This window comes from Podarcis raffonei, chromosome 16 (genome assembly GCF_027172205.1).
Source record: "Podarcis raffonei isolate rPodRaf1 chromosome 16, rPodRaf1.pri, whole genome shotgun sequence".
NCBI lineage: Eukaryota > Metazoa > Chordata > Lepidosauria > Squamata > Lacertidae > Podarcis > Podarcis raffonei.
The window spans coordinates 9,635,527-9,656,423 of record NC_070617.1 but is presented as its reverse complement, the minus strand read 5'-3'; the positions used below and the strand labels follow the sequence as shown (position 1 = coordinate 9,656,423).

Here is a 20,897-nt window from a genome sequence, read left to right as displayed (position 1 = left end):
CATAATCGATCACAGAATACGGCCCGTGTCACCATTTGAATGGCAATGTCTATCAATTTTGTAAGGTAAAGGTACCCCTGCCCGTACGGGCCAGTCTTGACAGACTCTGGGGTTGTGCGCCCATCTCACTCAAGAGGCCGGGGGCCAGCACTGTCCGGAGACACTTCCGGGTCACGTGGCCAGCGTGACAAGCTGCATCTGGCAAGCCAGAGCCGCACACGGAACGCCGTTTACCTTCCCGCTAGAAAGCGGTCCCTATTTATCTACTTGCACCCGGAGGTGCTTTCGAACTGCTAGGTTGGCATGCGCTGGGACCGAACGACAGGAGCGCACCCCGCCGCGGGGATTCGAACCGCCGACCATGCAATCGGTAAGCCCTAGGCGCTGAGGGGCCCCTCAAATATTTTATTGGGGCGGCGGTGAAGGGACTTTGGCACCTAGGAATTGGCCCCTATGACTGCCATGAATTGTTCCAAAGAATCCTGCCATTTGTTACAGGTGCTGAGAGTTGTTAGGAGACCCCACCTCCACCCCCATTCACCTCACAGAGTTACAGTTCTCGGTTTCCTGTGAAGAGGGATTGGTTGTTAACCTGCTCTCTGCCTGGCCGGACTAGGCCCTTGAACTTTGACTGTCTACTTCAGCTTGCCTGGTTGGAGTCCAGCTGGTCGTGTCCTTTTCCAAGATACTCCATTGAGTTTCCCTTCCCTCTTGGTTTTCCATTCCCGGACACCTGCCCCCTCCAACAGCCAGCCAGCACTTCATGTCCACTGAGTAGGATCAACTGTCCTGGTTGAGCTCTTTTGAGGCTTCCCGCCCCACACACCCATAGGATCCCCCCCTCCCCGCTCCAAAGTTGCTTTTGTAATCCCCACCCACCCTTGTACCTGGGTCTTCCTTGCCACATCCACAGCAGACATTAAAAGGTGATACATCTTTTTTAAACAGTCATGGCTTCTCCCAAGAATCATGGGAACTGTAGTTAGGTGCTGAGTGGGGCTGGGAGACACACCTATTCTCCTCACAGAGATCCCAGGTTCTCCTAAGCACTTTCGTGTGTTACAGTAGTACCTCAGGTTAAGAACTTAATTCATTCCGGAGGTCCGTTCTTAACCTGAAACTGTTCTTAACCTGAGGCACCACTTTAGCTAATGGGGCCTCCCGCCGCCACCGCCGCACAATTTCTGTTCTCATCCTGAAGCAAAGTTCTTAACCTGAGGTACTATTTCTGGGTTAGCAGAGTCTGTAACCTGAAGCATCTGTAACCTGAAGCGTCTGTAACCCGAGGTACCACTGTATTTTCGCAAAGATATACATTCTTACGCACGCTTTACCCTAGCATGTACATTCTTTGCACACATTACTTGGCTGGGGAACCACACTTCAAGAGAAGTGTGAATTCCGTCGGAAGACTGTATTTTGGTTCACCTGTTGTTTTGGGAAGTATGAATTGAGAACTCTCCTTTAAATAAGAACAGAGTTGGAATTCTCCCCCACCCCTGTTAGGAATACAGGAAACTGTTTTCTACCATGTTAGACCACTGGTCCATCCAGCTAGGCATTTTCCACACTGAGTGGCAGCAGCCTCTCCGGGATTTCAGGCAAATGCTCTGTTGCTGAGCTCTGGTCTTCCCCCTTAAAATAAAGCAATATTCGAGTCCTCAAGGTATGGAGAAAAGGGTTGATTTAAATAGGAAGCTGACTTATAGCAGGACCATGGGGGCATCTACAGGCATTCAGGCATTCCCAGCCCTCCCTGGTCCCACTGACCTATGTCCCTTTCTATTCTAGAATAATGACATGGAATTGGGATCTAACACTTTCCAGGGTCGTTTTAGTATTCAAATTAAGCTCCCAGCATGCTGCAGCTCTTGACCTCTCCTGTATTTTAGCTCCCCTATGACTCTCCCACAAGGCATCTCCAAACTGAAAGCAAACCTTCCCTTCCCCAGTGTGAAAACAGGTGAGGCAGGAAAGGAGCAGCCTTTTCTCTCTTCAAGGAAACAGCTCCGCAGGGGCCCGTGTTTCCTTCTGAGTGCTCAGCCCAGCCAGTCCTGTGGGAGGTGGCCTCCCTCCCCGCCCCTTACCTGTGCTCAGGTGCTTCGGCTATAAATTCTTACCTGGAGGTGCTCGCTGGCAATCCCTGATCGCCCTGCCGCTCGGTTGACCTGCCTTGGGAGTTTACAAAAGCCCGTGACGAAGTGTGCCTCGGACACCTGTCCACCCCACATCCCCGGATCCTCGCCATGGAACGGAATATCCTGCAGACGGTCGCCCTGGCCTTGATGCTCATGGCATTGTGCCCAGGTGAGCAGATGGCAAAGTGGGTGGCCTGGAGCTTCGCGGGAGGGGGGAGGCAAATGGGGAGGGAGATCAGCCCCACAGATATTGTCAGGCAGGGGCAAAACCCCATGGCAAATCTTGTGCTGGATGTTTGTCAGGCGAGGCGATTACAAAGGGGTGTTGGGCACCTTTTGCAGGTGTGTCGAAAGGGAGAATGGCAGACGGGTGTGGCTGGAGAAGGTGGAAGGAAGGAGAGTTATTCTAGGGAACGGTGTGCTCTTTCTATGTGGAGGTGGGCTGGATGTTGTGGGGGCCTCGAGGATAAGACCTGAGGCTCCTTCAGGCTGGGGGGGGGGTTGTTGTTTCGGTGGATGTATCCTGCTACATGTCATTGCCGCAATAATAATTCATTAGCTGTGGATTTATACTGGGCTGTCCGGACATCATTCTGCTTAGTTGTTTTGCAATGCTTCCCCCAGTGCTGGCAGCAGTGCTGGGTTACCGTATTTTTTGCTCTATAAGACTCACTTTTTCCCTCCTAAAAAGTAAAGGGAAATGTGTGTGTGTCTTATGGAGTGAATGCAGGCTGCGCAGCTATCCCAGAAGCCAGAACAGCAAGAGGGATTGCTGCTTTCACTGCACAGCGATCCCTCTTGCTGTTCTGGCTTCTGAGATTCAGAATATTTTTTTTCTTGTTTTCTTCCTCCAAAAACTAGGTGCGTCTTGTAGTCTGGTGCGTCTTATAGAGCGAAAAATACGGTACTTAGGGCACCAGCAAATCAGGGGCACCTCAGAAAAGGAGGAATTTGGGGGTTGGGGGGAAGAATTTGACATTTGAAGAAGTCACCACGGGAAAAATCAAGACTTGGTTAGACTTCTTTACATTTCCTTCCCTCTCTTTTCTGCATTTTTCTGCTCTCTTTTGATTACCGGTGCTTATTCCCCACAAAACCAGGGGGGGTGTCCTACTACCAGCGATCGAAACACTGCGAGGAAATCAGATTGTAAATCTGTGTTTTGTTTTGCATTATTTTACAGATTTTATTTTATGGTTTAGCATTGTTTGTATTTTGAACTGCATATGGTGAGGGGGTACCATAATCATTTCAGTGCTTGGAGCCTCTAAGTGTCTTCATCCCTTCCTGGTTAACATGGGATTGCTGTCCAGAGGGGCCCTAGGCAGAATCATGAAATCCTAGAGTTGGAAGGGACCCCAAGGGTCATCTAGTCCAACCCCCTGCGACGCAGGAATCTCTTGCCCAAAGTGTGGCCAAAACCCATGACCCTGAGATTAAAAGCCTCATAAAAGAGAGAGAGAGAGATTAAGAGCCTCGTGCTCTACCAACTGAGCTATTCCACCAATAAAATAAATGCAGACGTTTGTGGTATAAAAAGTTGCAGGATTTCAGCAGGTGAAGTTACAGGATGTGTACAAATGGGGGAATGAAGCAGTCTGTCTGCTCAGAAACTCTTCCAGGCGCAGCCGGGACTGGGAGTGGAATCCCGTATAACAGCCCTGTACCAACATAATCATAAAAGTACAATTTTAAAAAAATGAGATCTGGAGAGGGTCCAGTTTTGTAAGGAGATCACTTTAATCTCCAGCTCATTTGTTATCGTTCCTGAGCACAGGAATGTAGATGAAAGGAAAACAAATCAGGGGCATGGGAGAGTGGGCAGAGGCCTCTTTTCCAGGAAAACTGATCCTACAATAAATCTGTTGGCCTTCAGGTGCCAACGCTTTAAAGTGTCTCTTTGTTGCTTAGGTTAGGCGGGTTTTTTTTACTCATATATATATATATATATATATATATATATATATATATATATGGAGGCATAATTAGGGTTCCTTAAGGAATTTGATCTTAGGAAGCAGGTCTTTCTAGCTTGGTGTTGCCTACACGGGCTGGCAGCAGCTCTCCAGGATTGTAGGCAGGAGAGATTTCCAGCCCTACCTGAAGATTAAATATGGGGTGTTCTGCAGGCAAAGCATGTGCTCTGCCGCTGCCCTGGAGCCCTTCTTTTAAATATAATAGTATGATTCTAGTCCTCATGGTTTTGAACAAACGGCTGCTTTTAAACAGGAACATATGAAGCTGCCTTGTACCATCTAGCTCAGCAATGCCTACACTGACTGGCAGCAGTTCTCCAGGGTTTCAGGGAGGAGAGATTCCCAGCCAATGCCGGGAACCTGGGTCCTTCTGCATGCAAAGTAAATACTCTGCTCCTGAGCTATGGGTGCTTGCCAGCTCTAATGCACATCCCTAAGGTGCGAGAGGAGCGGAACATAGCGATCCATCAAGTTTCGCACTTCCCTGAATGTGGGCATGCAGGTTTCGGCTAAAAAGAGAGTCTTTTAAAAATGCTATTTGGAAAGAAAATGTATTTAGAAATATGGAAGTTGAGATGGTTGTAGCCAATGCTAAATCCTAATCAGAGTAAGCCCATTAAAGTTAATAAACAGGAATGACTTAGGTTGGTTAATTTAAACATGTCTAGTGTGAGAAAATTAGGGTTGCCATATGTCCTCTTTTTCCAGGACATGTCCCCTTTTTCATGGGTAGAGTTGTCATAGTGATCCATAGTTAAAAGTGGAAGTCGGCAAATACGTCTTCTTTTTTGCTCTTCAAAATATGGCAACGCTAGGCAGAATCTACTTGGATGCAACCCAATGTATGTTTAAAAGAAAAATGCATTTCAAACATATCTAAATGTGGATTTCCATCCATTTTAAAACACACACACACACACACACACACACACACACAGTAGATTAATGCAAAAGCAGGAGTGCAGGGATGTCTATGGGGACACCAGAGAAAGGGCTGTAAATCAGACCAATCCTAAGGCCAAACAGATTTTCCTGCTGCGATAAGGAGGAAGGCTTTTCGATAAGGAGAACAGTCCTTCCTTTAGAAGCGGGGGGGGGGGGCGACAAATTCTGACTCAACCCAAACTGGGAGTGTGATGGGATTGTCTATAACAAACCTTGTTAAGACAAACAAGCTTTCCTCTGGTACAGTACTCCTGGACGTGGAAGCTCTACCAGCTGGTTGTCTATTAGGGCTGTAATACTTCAACTAAGGAAAAAGCAAAGGCTGCTTTTTGTGGGGCTGTGGGGAGATTTCCCCTTCCCACTGCTTTCTTCAGAACCTCCCTAGTACCCCCACAAATGTCCTTTTTTGTGCATTCATGATGATTACCAGGACCGTTATATGTTCAGGGGCGGAGGAAGGGGGGCAGTGGGGGTGGTCCGCCCCAGGTGTCATTACTGAGGGGGGTGACATTTGACGTGCCGCCCGCCTGAGACTCCCAAGCCTACCCCGAGCCGTCGAGGGAGGGGGGAGCTGCGCCGCCTTGCCGGAGGCCTTCCCTCCTTCCCCCTTCGTTTTGACAGCTCAGGGGAGGCTTGGGAGTTGCGGGCGGCACATCAAATGTCACCCCCCTCAGTGATGACACCCGGGGCGGACCGCCCCTGCATGCATATGTCATCCCCCTCCATGATGACACCCGGGCTGCTTCGTGGGCGGGGGGAGCCTCCCCTGAGCTGTCAAAAAGAAGAGGGAAGGGAGGAAGGCTATTGGCAAAGCAGCGCAGCCCCCCCCATCCAGGAAGCAGCCTGCCATGGGTGGGTTGCTCCACCACCCCATGGGCGTCTTGCCCCCTGGGACGTTGGCCGTGGTGCCCCCCGGGACGCTCGCCCTGTCGCCATGTGCACAGCATGTGTGACGCTTCGGGTGCCAGAGCTGCTAGCTCCGCCTCTTTATGCGTGACCCTGTTTTCAGTCCTGTTTTTTATGCCTGCAAAAGTTTCGGGGCAGACATCGTCCTTCATTTCCAATCAGTGCATGCCCCTTAAACTTCCTGCTGAAAGCCTGTCACCGCGATCATTTTCCTCTTGGAGTGATGCTGGATGAAGATTTTTTAAAACCCCAAAAATCCTGCATTCTTTGTGTGGGGGAGGAAGGGAGGGATGACAAAGGCCCAGGAGGCTGATTCAGACCGTGGATTCATCTAGCTCAGCCCTGTCAACACAGACTGGCAACCTCTCTCCAGGGCTTTAGACTGGGGGGGTCTTGCATACCTTCCAACATTCCTATGGTGAAAATAGGGACACCCTATTCAACAACACTCCTGCCAACCTAGCAGTTCGAAAGCACGTCAAAGTGCAAGTAGATAAATAGGTACCGCTCTGGCGGGAAGGTAAATGGCATTTCCGTGTGCTGCTCTGGTTTGCCAGAAGCGGCTTAGTCATGCTGGCCACATGACCCGGAAGCTCCCTCGGCCAGTAAAGCGAGATGAGCGCCGCAACCCCAGAGTTGGCCACAACTGGACCTAATGGTCAGGGGTCCCTTTACCTTTTATTCAACAACAATGTGGGACATTCTGCATGCTAAGGCTAAGTAGGTGCTCTGTCACTAAGCCACAGCCCATTTCAAACCCAGATTGACAGGTTCTGGCCATTTCCTGCCCTGACGCTGCAAACATGCATGCCAGAATCCCTCCCAATCAAGCCAATTCTGTGGTTTCCTGGCCCCCAAACCACACTTCTGGCAGATGCTCCACATTTCAAGAGAGATCGGGAGAGGCTGGCAATGGTTTTCAGCAGACAGAACCAACTGCGGCCATCTGAGGTTTGATCCACCCTGGTCCCAGAGGTGTTGCTGCAATGTGCTGTGCTGTGAGGGAAGGACTCTGGAAAGGAAATTGCACAATCCTTGGGTCATTCTCGCCATCAAGGGTATGCCCAGGCCTCTGCCAGAGAGGCCAAGCTGACTGCTCTGGACCGGTCTAAGGGTGTAGGTTCCAGAGGAGGCAAGCAAGCAGAAACTGCTTACAGTTCACACTGGAATAGGTACAGTTTCGGTTTCCTATCCAGTTCTCATTTTTCCAATCTTTTATTTGATTTGTTGTATCTCTAGGCCACTTTTCGATCAAGTGAATCTCAAAGAGGTTCACAAGCAATAAATAGCAACAACATAATAAGACATAACAGATCATCACAAATACAGCATGAATCATATAAAATAATGAACAAATCATCAATCAAACCAGCACTGTTTTTCTAGAAAAAGAGGTGCCAGAACTCACCATGAACACCTACCTCGTTCTCTTAGTTAGAATGGCAATGACGCCCACCTGAGAGGTGCCGGAACTGAGTTCCAGCAAGTTCCAGCCGGGGGGGAAAAGGCTCGAATAAAACAATTTGAATTTATAAAACACTATTAACAAAACAGCAACTAAAAAATAAGGTAAACATCAAAATTAAATTCAGTTCTCTACATTCTTACAACAGTCTACTTTTAAAAAAAAAGTCCTGATGAAAATTCATTAGCATTTTAATGCAAATTTCTCCCAACTTAAACTTTGCCTAATGTACACATTTTTGCAAAGCAATTTGCCTATCATACATTTTTTAGTTTATTTGCACTAATAGATGCATTTTTATGCAGACCTGACCCTAGTACATGCACTTTTATGCCTATTACTTGCATGGAGATCTGCAAAACTTGAAGAACTGCGAATTTCAAAAGACTCTGGGTTTCGGTTTGCCAATTACTGTGGAAAGTGTAAATTACATAACTTCACTTTTAAATGCAAACTGAATTCGCATTGCTTGGCCATCCCTTTATGGGAGACACGGGGGGGGGGGAATGCTTTTGGGTTACGTTCATCGAGAGTTGATAGCTATAATTATCCTCCCACTACAGAAATCTTAGTCTGTTCATCACTGAAGCATTGTATCGGGGGCAACCAACATTTGACACCCTCCATATGCTGTGATTCACAGACCCTCCAAGTGTCCCTATTTTCCAGGCACGTCTCTGATTTAGAGAAGCCATCCTGGCTTGTGATTTGATCTCATAATGTCCCACTTTTCCTTAGGATATCCCTATTTTCATTGGAGAAATGTTGGATGGTATGGAATTAACCAACCCTCTGAGCTGTCTGAGGGCAATCCTGTATAGGGAAGGGTTTTTTAATGTTTAGAGAAGAGTTTGGATTTTAAACTGGTTTAATGTTTTGTTATGTTTTTATATATGTTGGAAGCTGCCTAGAGTGGCTGGGGGAACCCCGTAAGATGTGTGGGTATAAATAGTAAAATTATCATTACGAAATGGGGCATCCCTATTTTCATTGGGAAAATGTTGGAGGGTATGGAATCAGAGAACAGTAGAGTTGGGCGGGACCCTGAGGATCATCTAATCCAGGTTGACAACCTGGTCCCTACTGCACACTAGTGGCCGTTTCAGGATTCTAGGTGGGCAGTAGGGGGTTCTATGGCACAAGCTGAATCCTCCTTCCATCGAGCACTGGTGGCTGGTAAGGAAATTTTACCAACAGAAAAGATGCATTAGTGGGTGGTAGGTATAAAAAGCTTGACTACCCCTGATCTAATCCAACTCCCTGCAATGCAAAAATACGCAGCTGTCCATTCCAGGAATCGAACCTGCAACCTTGGTGTTATCAGCACCATGCACTAATCAACTGAGCTATGCAGCTGATGCTGCTGGACTACAACTCCCAGCATCCCTAGCTGCCAGCAGGGGGGTTATGGGAACTGGAGCCTGACACCTGGAGGGTATCACCTTGACTGCCTTTGTATTTTTACCACCAGTAAGAAACCTGTAGGGCCTCCAGTTTCCCAACTCCCATCATCCCTGACCACTGGCCATGCTGCTTGGGCCTGATGGGAGATGATGTCCGAACAGGTTCCCCACCACTGAAATAGTGTATTCTGGAAGAGGGTCATGGATGGCTCACCCAGGGAGTAGTCCGCGCTGCAGCATTTCGTTGCAGTGTCCATTTTAGGAAGGTATTCATTAAATTAGTTTTTTTTTTAGGGACAGAACTAAATAAAAGAACAGAGAACAGTCCAAACCTGGACTGTTTATTGTGTCTTCTAAAAAGAAAGCTAGCCCTGCCATTCCAAGGCCATCTTCCTCCACTGCCAGAGACAATGTGCTTCTGAATACCAGTCAGCTGGGAATTGCAACTGCGGAGTTGCTGTTGCACTCTGGTCCTACTTGTGGGGTTCCCATCTGGTTGGCCACCGTGAGAACAGGACACCAGACAAGATGGTCTCTTTCTGCCTGATCCAGCAGGGCTCTTCTTAAGTTCTTAAGGCCCGGCCAGGCATGTTAAAAGCAGAAGGCTTTTTGGAGCAAAACCCATGGGTTGAATTCTCTTTGGATAAATGACGCCACTTCCAGACTCACAGCGGATGAGGAAGCCTCCAGGATGATACTGGCCACACACGCCTGTTTTTGTGCATGCCATCTGCCAGTCTCCTACAAAAGCAGAGATCAATAAAGAGATGTCACTCTTCCTTGCCTATGTCGTATCTCCCTGCCCTTGAGCTCCCTTACAGTTTGGACTGGACGTGGCTGCACATGCTCACTCATTGCCTAGTATTTTAAGTTTCCCAGCACCTATCAAAGAGGCAGCTGCCTGGTGACTATACACAGCTGGTATTTTCCTCAGGATTTTTGGAAGTAGTCCAGCGTTAGAAAAATAGACTGATTACCCAAAACCGTTCTTTTGAATGTGCCATCCTTATATCGCTCCATCTAGCCAAGTGGAACCTGTGGCACTCCAGAATGTCTACAACCTCCCACCATCCCTGACCACTGGCCATGCTGGCTGCAGGGGCTGATGGGAGTTGGAGTATAACAGTGTCCAGGCTCCCCATCCCTGTTTTACACCTAAGTGCATTTCATGTGTGATCCCTGATAGGTTGGGACCTGTGTCTATGACAGGGGTCCTCAAACTACGGTCAGCGGGCTGGATCTGGTCCACTAGGGTTCTACACCTGGCCTGCCCGGCAATTGCCACCGCCGCCCGGTATCTTTGGGTGCAAGGGGCAGGGAGGCAGGCTCCCCCCCAGGCCCAGGGAAAAACCCTACTGCTGCTGCCGCCACCACCTCACGGGCCAGGCCAGCGACCCCTCCGCCCGCCCACTCTCTCTCTCCACCACCTGCTCGCTCTCCCCTCACAGGCCTTGGCTGGCTCCACCTCGGCCCACAAACGCCACCCCTTCTCGCGAGACCTGCGAGGCCTAGTCGCCTCCCCTTGCCAGGAACCCCAACAGAGGGAGAAGGGTGCATGTGGTTGCGCATTTCCATCCTCCTCCTGCCAACCGGGGGTGATTTCTAAGGGATCCTTTTTCCAGCCCAGCTGGAAGGAGGCGGGTGGCCTGGGATGACGCCCCGCAGCTCCCTGCCTCCTCTAGCCGGGCAGGGCCGGATCAGCTGGCACAGAAGCTCCCTTTCCCCCCTCCTGCAGCCCTGGTGGTGGTGGTTTTTCCCAGGAATGTGCAGAATCGCGCTGCGTCCGGCCCAGCCTGCAGATGCATGCACCCGAGCACACACTGGCTCCGTTCAGGCCAGCAGCCAGGAAAGGGAGCAGCCCCACCGTGGGCCTGGCTGGCACTCCTTGGCCAGCCCGTCCCCGCCCCTGGAAGTGGCATTGCCACAGGGGCCTGGAAGGCAGAAGGAGAGAAAGGGATTTGAGATGGGTGGCTAAGCAGGTCGGAGGAGGGAAGAGTGTGCGCACGTTTGGCACTTGTGAGATTTTGCGCTTTAGGGAGCATTCACACGCACACCTACGATTGCGCCCGCGGTCCGAGGGAACGTGTTCGGCTCCTGCCGGCCTCCACTTGACGCCCCACAGCCTCGACGCTCACGTGGGGCTTTGCGGGCCCTCTCACCTCAGGCAGGTCTGTGGGAAGCCTGTGGGCCCCTCAGGCTGTTCGTGGACTACAACTCCCATCAGCCCCCACCAGCGCAACCTGGTAGCAGTGAATGATGGGAGATGGAGTCTACGAACAGCCCGAGGGCCGCTGGTTCGGCTTCCCCAGGGTAGGGGCCGGGATGCTGAAGCAAGGCTTTGTTTGCTGGTTGGATTTTGGGTTCTAGCTAGGCAGGTCTAGCTGGTGGATTGTTGTTTTTGGGAAGGGCTCAGTATGGGCTGTTTTAGCTTTTCACAGAAAACAAGCAGAAGTGGGACCTTCTCAGGCTTACAATGGGGAAGACAGCACTAAAGGAAAAAGGAGAGGGAGGAGGTAGAAAAGCAAACCTATTTCTTCATGACTGAGTTCTTGTAATGAGCAGGTGGAACGAGCCAAAAGCTGCTTGCATCACTTGCTACGACTAGCAGTGACAAATACTGACCATCTCATTAGCCAAAAGCAGGCCCATACTTCCCATTGAAATACTTATAAGCTTATGTTGATTAAAACTGTTCTTCATTTTAAATATTGCATTGTTTTCCCTGTTTGTTGTTCACCACAAATAAAATATGTGCAGTGTGCATAGGAATTCTTTCATATTTTTTTCAAACTATAGTCCGGCCCCCAACAGTGTCTAAAGGACAGTGAACTGGCCCCCTGTTTAAAAAGGTTGAGGACCCCTGGTCTAGGAGATGGGTAGGGATAACAGGCAGGCCTCTTCACCAGCCACAAATCCCTCAGGTGTTTCCCCAAAGTAGGTTATTAATGAGATTTTTTGCTATCCTCCCTGTGACCTCAAAAGTCACGCCAAGCGCCAGTTCAGCAAATGATTCCTCCCCAACAACAAACACCTTACAGTCAACCACGGGAAGCTCCACAACAATTTCCACAACTGGAACCCCACCAACAACGTCCTCCACAGAATCCTCCCCCACAACAACCACCCCTGGGGGAACCACGGAATCCCCTGAGACGGAAACCTCCACCGCCTCTACAGAAGGATTGAGTGAAATCTCTACATCCACAGAAGAAACGACAAGGTCCACAACAATTTCCCCAAGCGGAACCCCACCAATAACATCCCCTACAGAATCCTCCCCAATAACAACCACCCTTGAGGGAACCACGAAATCCCATGAGACGGAAACCTCCACCGCCTCTACAGAGGGACCCGGGGAACATTCTGTAGCACCCTGCTTGTGGTTAACGCTTAGCTGGAATGTAATATTCAACGCAGCAATAGAGAAATTAAAATAATAATTTATTTGTCAGACAAATAAATGAGATACACAGTGGTATATGGTTACCAAAGCTCTGCCCTTTCAGCCCTGATGGCCAGCACTTATATTCCCTCAGCCCAGCCCCCTTGCTCCTCCTTTGGCTGCCTCTGTCCAATCCGCCTGTTTGAAATTCCTATTGGCTGTTTGCTAGAACCAATCATAAAAGATACACCCATTTCCTATTAACTTTTATGGGAGACAGAGAGCTATATTTTCTTCTATTTATAAATGGCAAATAAGTAGTCTTACATTTACCTCGACCAGGCACCTTAATTACCAGATAACCTTTGGCCCCTCTTGCCCTATTCCCTGCAAAACAGATGGCTAATGGTTCTAATTTTATCTTAAACAGAGATCTTGGGTTCATCTCCTCACACACCATCTATGAAAGATCTCCTTCTTTGGAGGTCTTTAAGCAAAGGCTCGACAACCATATGTCAGGAGTGCTCTGATGGTGTTTCCTGCTCAGCAGGGGTTTGGACTCGATGGCCCTTGTGGTCTCTTCCAACTTTATGATTCTATGATTCTATGAAACAAGAATCTAACATAAGAATCTAACATTTCTTACTTTCTAAATCCTTTGCATAATTACATTTAAGCCAATATATTTCATAACATATATAGTTTTTTAGAAGAAAGGGAACTTAGTAAAAGCTAAGCTAAATTCTAAGTTCTCTAAAGCTTCAAAGCAGTTTCAGAGAGCTGCTTTGCCTAGTCCAGCTGCTGTTTCTACTTTTTTTTTAAAATATTTTTATTAAGCAGTTTTTATAATCACACAAACAATACATAACAACAGCAAATACATAAACAAACAATAACAAAAACAAACCAGAAAAAACAAGTACCATTTCATATCCTAATTTCTTAAACCTTTCTTCCTCGACTTCCTCATGCCTCCCTTTTCTGTATTCCAAATTCTAGTCAATTACTCAGCAAATCTTCCCTTTTTTTTTTTACATTAAATTTAAGCTATCCTTATTCTCCTTGTCTTAACCATTGCTAATAGTAACCTTTTACTTTCCAGTCCAACATCATTCTAACTTTCAGTAATTTTGTAGTATTTCTTTAGATAGTCCTTAAACTTTTTCCATTCTTCTTCCGCCGCTTCTCTTCCCTGGTTTCGGATTCTGCTCGTCATTTCTGCCAGGCCCATGTAGTCCATCACCTTCATCTGCCATTCTTCCAGTGTGGGTAGATCTTGTGTCTTCCAGTACTTCGCAATGAGTATTCTAGCTGCTGTTGTAGCATACATAAAGAAAGTTATATCCGTCTTTAACACCCCTTGGCCGACAATACCCAAGAGAAAGGCCTCTGGTTTCTTAGGGAAGGTATATTTAAATACCTTTTTGAGTTCATTATAGATCATTTCCCAGAATGCCTTAATCTTCGGGCACGTCCACCAAAGGTGAAAGAATGTACCTTCCTTTTCTTTACATTTCCAACATTTATTATCAGGCAAATGGTAAATCTTTGCAAGCTTGACTGGGGTTATGTACCACCTATAGATCATTTTCATAATATTTTCTCTTAAGGCATTACATGCCGTAAATTTCATCCCGGTAGTCCACAACTTTTCCCAGTCAGCAAACAAAATATTATGACCAATGTCCTGCGCCCATTTAATCATAGTTGATTTAACCGTTTCGTCTTGTGTATTCCATTTCAGCAGCAAATTATACATTTTTGACAAATTCTTAGTACTGGATTCTAACAATTCAGTCTCCAATTTTGATTTTTCCACCTGGAAGCCAACTTTGCTGTCCAATTTAAACACTTCATTTATTTGGTGATAATGCAACCAATCTCTCACCTTCTCTTTTAATTTTTCAAAACTCTGCAATCTCAGTTTGTCCCCTTCCTTTTCTAAAATTTCCCAATATCTTGGCCACTTCGACTCCATATTTAACTTTTTAACTGCCTTAGCTTCCATTGGCGACAGGGAGCCAGTTGTTGTTTGCTTCATCACCATCTTTACTGCGTTATGGTCGGAGAAGGTTTTTGGGCAGATTTCCACTTTCTTTATGTTCGGCGCCATACTGCTAGTCACCCAGATTTGGTCGATCCGTGTCCATGTCATTTTGGCTTCAGAAAAGAAGGTTCCCTCTCTTTCTAGTGGGTGTTTTGTTCTCCAAATGTCAATCAGGTCCATATTGTCAGTCATTTCAAAAAAAGTTTTTGGTAGTCTTCCATCTTTTGTGACTACCTGTCTTTGTGCTTTGTCCATATTTGTTGAAACTACTCCATTCATGTCACCCATCATGATTAAATTGTAATCCATATAGTCCATCAAAGTCTCATGCAACTTCTTAAAGAATTCTGTTTTCCCTTCATTTGGTGCATATACTCCCACTATCAAAAATTTTTCTCCTTGAAATTGAATCTCAATTGCCAAATATCTTCCTTGGTCATCTTTAAAGATTTGTTTCGGTTGCAAATTTTCTTTTGCATAGATCACCACTCCTCTCTTTTTTACTCTGTCTGAAGATATAAATTCTTGTCCCAATCTCTTATTTATTAATAATTTTCTATGTATTCTTGTCACGTGAGTCTCTTGTAAACAAATTAAGTCCAATTGGTCTTTCTTTAAAGCGTGAAAAATATTTTTTCTTTTTCTGGGATTGTTCAAACCGTTACAATTCCAGGTTAGAAGTTGCAAGGCCATGATGGGGTTATTTGCTTCCTCCTACAGCTCCCAGTTGTTGTTCGTCTTTTGTCGGTGGTTCTATGTCCGTATCTAGTGGTCCCTTGCTTGAAGGGTGTCCTTGTCCTGGAAACGTCTCTTTCTGTAGGTCTTCTTCGTGTTCTCCCAAGAACTTGTCTTTATCACTCACTGTCTTTATTCTTCTTTTCTTCCCCTTGTATTTAAAAGACAAGCCTTGGGGAAACTCCCACCTGAATAGTATGTAGTTCCTTTTCAGCAGTGTCACCAAGTCCTTGTAAGGGCCTCTTGCATCCAAAATACTTTTGGGAATGTCTTTAAAGATCTCAATATGAAAATCTTCAATTCGAAGGGTTGTTTGATAGTGCAGGTTCAATATTTTGTCTCTCTCCTCCTTTGATCTTAAAGTTATCAGGCAATCTCTGGGTCTGTTCTTCCTCTGCCTTATTCCCAACCTAAATGCACTCTCTATCTTGAATTCTTCCTTATTCAGCTCCTGCTTCCAAAAGTCAGAAAATTCTTTTGTCAAGTAATCCACCAAGTTGTCTCCTTCCTTTTCCGGCACAAGTCTGATCCTTAGATTTTTCTCCTTGCGTTGCATATCCTGCATAGAGAGTGCCAGCTCATACTCATCTAATTTCCTGTACACCGGTGGAAATTTTTCCTCGGCAGCAGTTGCAATTTCCTTAGCTTCCTCAGCTATCTTTCGTGTTGTAGATGAATCTTCCAATAATTTCCCAATTGCTTCTGCATTGGAGTTCACTTTATTCCCGAGGTCAGTTATACTTTTAGTATTTAAGTCAATTTTCCCAGAGATTTCTTCAATTTTCTTATTTGTTTCAGCACCTTGCTTCTTTAGTTCCTCCAAAGAGTCATTTATTTTCCCCAATGCCTTTGCAAATGCTTCTTCTGAAGACATTATTTTCACTTTTGCCTTTGTGACAGCTGCAGTTCCGGAGGCCCCTGATATAGAGGCCCTTCTTTGCATAGAAAGATCGACTTTGTATTGTCTACCGGATCTCAAAGTTGTTTCTTGTGAGTCCTCTTTCTGTTTACCATCTGCCATAACAAAGTCTTTCACTCAAGGTCATTCCCACACTCTTAAGCTGTCAGAAAAAAAAGTTCTCAGGTTTTAAGCTCCACTTGTTGCTGAAACTATTCACAAGACCTCTAGAGGGCGTAAAGTCAGTTCTTTAACTTCAAATTGTTCCCACACCTTCCAAAAAACAAAAGCCCTCCTAGTCCCTTTCTTTATAAAAGATCCAAATCAATAGTATCCTGCAAATAACTTACTGTGCAACAAAATAAGATGTTTCAGGTTGAGAGTAGCCAAAGTCAATATTACAGTTACTTTTTAGTCTTGTTGTAGCGACAGTCCTTAGCCGGTTCCTTTTCTCCGGCAGTCCGACCCCCAGGTAATAGAGCAGCGGTAAACAGTTCAATTTCTTTTAAAACAGGCAGGAAATCACTTTAGGGTCTTCTTCCCCCCCCCCTCCTGCCTTCGGGGGAGGGAGTTCTTTGCTTGGTGTTGGATTACTTAACTCAGAAAACTCTCTTGTCAAAAAGTTACAGCTGAAATGCCTTTCGCTTTGATCTTGCTACAGAACGGAAAGCAGACTTCCTTTTTGATGCTTATCCGTTTCGGTGCCCAATTTCTTTAGTTTTAATGTCCAATTATGTTTTAAAGCTCAATCCTACTCACGGAAAGTTGCTCTTTTTAGTCCAAATTCACCGGAAGAAGTCAGCGCTCTCCGCTAATGGCGACGCGGCTTCGCTTCGCAGGCTGGGTGAAAGCGACTCTCAGCACCGCTCCAAACACCCTCCGCTGATCCGTAGCCTTTAGAAAGGCTATTTCACAACGTCGGGGGGGCGCAAAGGTGCCCGCCGAGTCTCCAGTTCACAGGCTACGCGCCTGTGATTTTTAAGGGTCCTCGCTCCGCCGTGGCTACCGGACCCGAACCCGCGAAGCAGATCTCTCCCGGAGCTCCGGGAGAAATCCGCCATTAAGCGCTGGCGCTAACCGGAAGTCCCTCCAGCTGCTGTTTCTATTTGCCCTTTTAACCTTATGAAAATGTGGCTCAAGTCTCTAATGGGAGGCACAATAATTCTTACTATTTACCAACTTAATTGCAGCTTGATTGTATTCTGTAATATGTAGGGTCAGTGACCTCAGCCTTTTTATGACCGCAATAAACCAGAGGGGCCCTCTGCCCAAGAGCTTGCCAGCTGCCTGCTGGTTTCCTGCCTCGAAAGAAACATTTGTGAATTTAAGCTAATTTTTAAGATACAACCTTGATCAAAAAATATAAGCCTTGATTAAAATGCAGGCTTTGATCAGATGCCTCATTCCCCCCTTTCAAGCTCAAGGACCTTCATCCCAAGTGTCCTTGATAGCTTGACCTTCATATTCCTGAGGTAAAGCTCTGTATAGGGCCATGATATGAGGTAAAGTTTCATTTGAAATCATCTTGCTAATTGTACTTCTAAAACATGAAATGATACATGGCACCATACATAAAACCATTACTACTACCGTCAAGAAAAACAAGCAAGACAATAGTATCCCTTTGAGTCCCGTAACATTAGGTAACCAGTTGATGAGCCATCCCATATCCCATCCTTCCCATATTTGTACTGGGACATGTGCTATACTCTCCATCTTTGTAGCCAACACACGGATTGCCTCACCATTATCAGAAATGTTAAAGCAACAGGCATTCCCTGTCAAGTTCAAGACTCCACATAGGAGTTCAAGACTCCACTCCCTGCCTGGCAAGTACATAATCCATTCCCATTTTCAGCTGCAAAATGGCGGCTCTACTTTCATCCAACTGTTGTGCAATAAGTCTCAAACTCTGGGCTGTCGCATTGGTTACAAGTTCCACTACTGCTTGCAATCGAATTATTCTGTTTAGATTATAAATAGGATCCCGTGCCCCTTGTATGAGCTCATCAGGATTCCAGGAGGCAGGTTCATAATAGGCTATAATGCGCTCTGGTGGCCAATCATCAGTATCGCTCCAACTTTGGGTACTTCCTCCTGCTATATGAGAAATATCAGCATTTCTTCGTGTACGCTTGGCCGAACTAGTGGGCATAATCCACATTGGTGGTAATACCCATCCCAGGAAACAAGTCCCACTCCATTTGGAAGGGAGTTGCTTGTATGCCCATTCTCCACATATCCACCACAACCATCGGGTCTGAGGTTTTTGGTACATGGAGTGCATAAGGCGAAATATCAAAAGGGGTACAGAGTTCACAGTGCAGTATGTTAGATTGTCTTTTGCTGTCACAGTTATGTTCCACACCATTTTCCATGCATGAATAAAAGGAGGTGCACAGGGCAAGGTATTCCGAGTTCGATAGGTAGTACCATTTCCCCAGGTTTGACTACCCTTAATATAATCCCAAGTATAGTGGCAATGAGAAGAGCCTATCATGGTAGAATCAGCTGCATCTAATGATTTACGTACACAGAATTCCCCTTGTACAGGTATAACTCGTATTGGTTTAGTTGAGTTCCATCCGGGGAAATTCTGTACTTCTGTTTGGTGTGGCATTTCGCTTACCATACCAATGGCATTTAATGGTATCGGTAATAAGGGCATACCTCCCTCTGAATCATCTGGCCCGAGAGAGCAAACAAGACAATTGGTCCTATTTGTAACATTGGCTACCATCTCAGCTAAGCCTACCCACATATTGTGGTCATGGCGGAATCCATATTTAGCAAATTTGGTCAGATTCAAGGACCCTTCCCCTTCCCAAGGGATCAGGATTAATAATAAAATCATGTTGATGTCTAGTATATGCATTTCTTCCACAAAAGATTACCTTATTGTGATAACAAAAAAATATTAGCCCCAATATAATTCCCCCAGTGACAGAAATGGGGAACCACCAAGACCAAAACATATATCCCGAGGATCCCCAATGAGTAATATCTCTGATAATTGTTCCACAAGGGGGGGGCAGTCAATCAATTGTATAAGAGAATCTTCCTGTTCACAATCGCTGGTTCAGATGCTCCTCAAGCTTGAGGCGTGCGCAGGTCAGCCAGCTTCCAGGTTGTGGCTGCAGCAGGCCGGTCGTCTAATGTTGCCCGTGACCTAGCCCGTTCCCCGTAGGGCTAGATACAGGGGTTTTTTGAGAGAGTCAGTTTTAAAGGATTAGAGGGGTCACCTTTGCACGTCCAACTGCCTTCGGACTTCTTCAAACGGGAGTGATGAATCCAGGGTCAATGCTGCAAGGTGTGTGCTTGAGGGCCCACCTGTTAAGATAACCAAACAAAAAAAAAAAAACCACGGGAGAGAGATTGCACTTGTCCCTGTGTCACATGGTCTCCTATTTGTTTGAGGTCTGCTGGAATATCCTGAACAAAGGAGGGTGGCCTCCCATACAGGAGCTCAAAAGGTGACAACTTAAGTCTTTTGTGGGTGCACACCGAACACGAAACAGTGTTATGGGTAACACATCACTGCTGTGGCCAGCATTACCATCTTTTCCTTCTGCCACTTCTTCTTCTCTTGTTTCTCAGCCTCATCCCTATTCCGATAAACTCAGCGTGCAATGGCCATAATTTGGCTCATCAGCATCCCTTCCCATCCTTCTGATTTCTGAATTTTCTTACGAATGTCAGAAGCGCACTGGGCCACAAAAGTAGCAGTAATCATTCTGCTGTTTTCAGGGGCTTCAGGGTCAAAAGGAGTCCATATACAATAGGCTTCCTGCAGCCTCTCTAAAAAGTCTCCCGGACTCTCATTTGGTTTCTGTTCTACTTTTAGACATATTAGTGGGCTTCTGGCATGCCCTGCGGATACCTTGCACAAGCGTCTGGCGGTAGGTGGTAAGCCTGGCCAGGTGAATTGCATTGTTTGGATCCCAATTAGGATCTTCCAAGGGAAAGTTGTCCTGGAGATGACGGTCAATATTAAAAATATTTCCCACTCTGGCCTGCTCACGCAAATATATCTGTGCCTTTTCAATTATGTCTCTCCTTTCCTCAGTGGTGAAGAGAGTATTTAGGAGCTGGCGACAATCTGTCCAAGTAGGACTATGAGTATTTACTATTGAAGTCACCAAGTCCATCATAGCCTGAGGTTTTTCTGCGAAAGATGGGGTGTGTGTTTTCCAATTCATCAGATCCGTAGTTGTGAATGGAATGTACTGGAGGGTCGAAGTTCGAGGTGGCCGTGGTCTGGGTTGCCCGTTAACCAGCACAGGCTCCTCAAGTGCATCAAATACTCTTCTGAGAGGGGCTACTACGTGACCTTTCTCTTCGCTTTGCTCTAGGGGCCTCAAATCATAGGGGATGGTATCTGTCCCAAAGCGTTCTTTTAACAGCTTTATACGCCTGGCTGTATTGCTTGCTGACCGATCAAGGTCTCCCTGTAACTTCTGTAATAATTCTCTAGGACTTGGATGTACAGGGGTTTGGGGTGGGCAATTAGTTGGTCCATTAAAGGAGACTGTAGATGGAGTTCTACTGGGACTCACAGGTGTAATAAGCACTTCTGCTTGAGCCTTATTATAGGAATCTAATGCCTCCTGATAATATTTATCATAATCTATCAAGGAATCAAGCTCTGTGACTCTACCCCCATTATTCATTCCACTTTCTTGCCTTGGGGTTATAACTGATGGAGTGTTTGGATTGTTTTGCATAATGCAATCTGCTATGTGCTCAGGTGGTACCCATACAAAGAGCAGAAAGAGATGCTCAAGATGTATGGGGATGGAGATCAATGGAACTGAAAAGGGCTGGGAGCGGGACAAATGGAAAGAAGGGGGCTTCCCGTGATCCTGAAAGTAAGACTCCAACCCAAGCTTGAGCACCTCTAGGCACAATCCCTGAGCAGGACAGCAGGCCTGCCTCTTCTTCCTCCCCCACAAATCTCTTCCTTCCGGGAGGGGTCCTAATGAGATCGTTTCCTTTCACCTCA

At 46.5% G+C, this 20,897-nt stretch overlaps 1 protein-coding gene across 1 annotated transcript in view; it reads right to left on the bottom strand.

The window, feature by feature from the left end:
* SLC50A1 (solute carrier family 50 member 1) overlaps positions 1-20,897 on the bottom strand; it is a 266,552-nt gene that overhangs the window by 118,014 nt on the left and 127,641 nt on the right. The gene's annotated exons all lie outside the window — the stretch shown is intronic.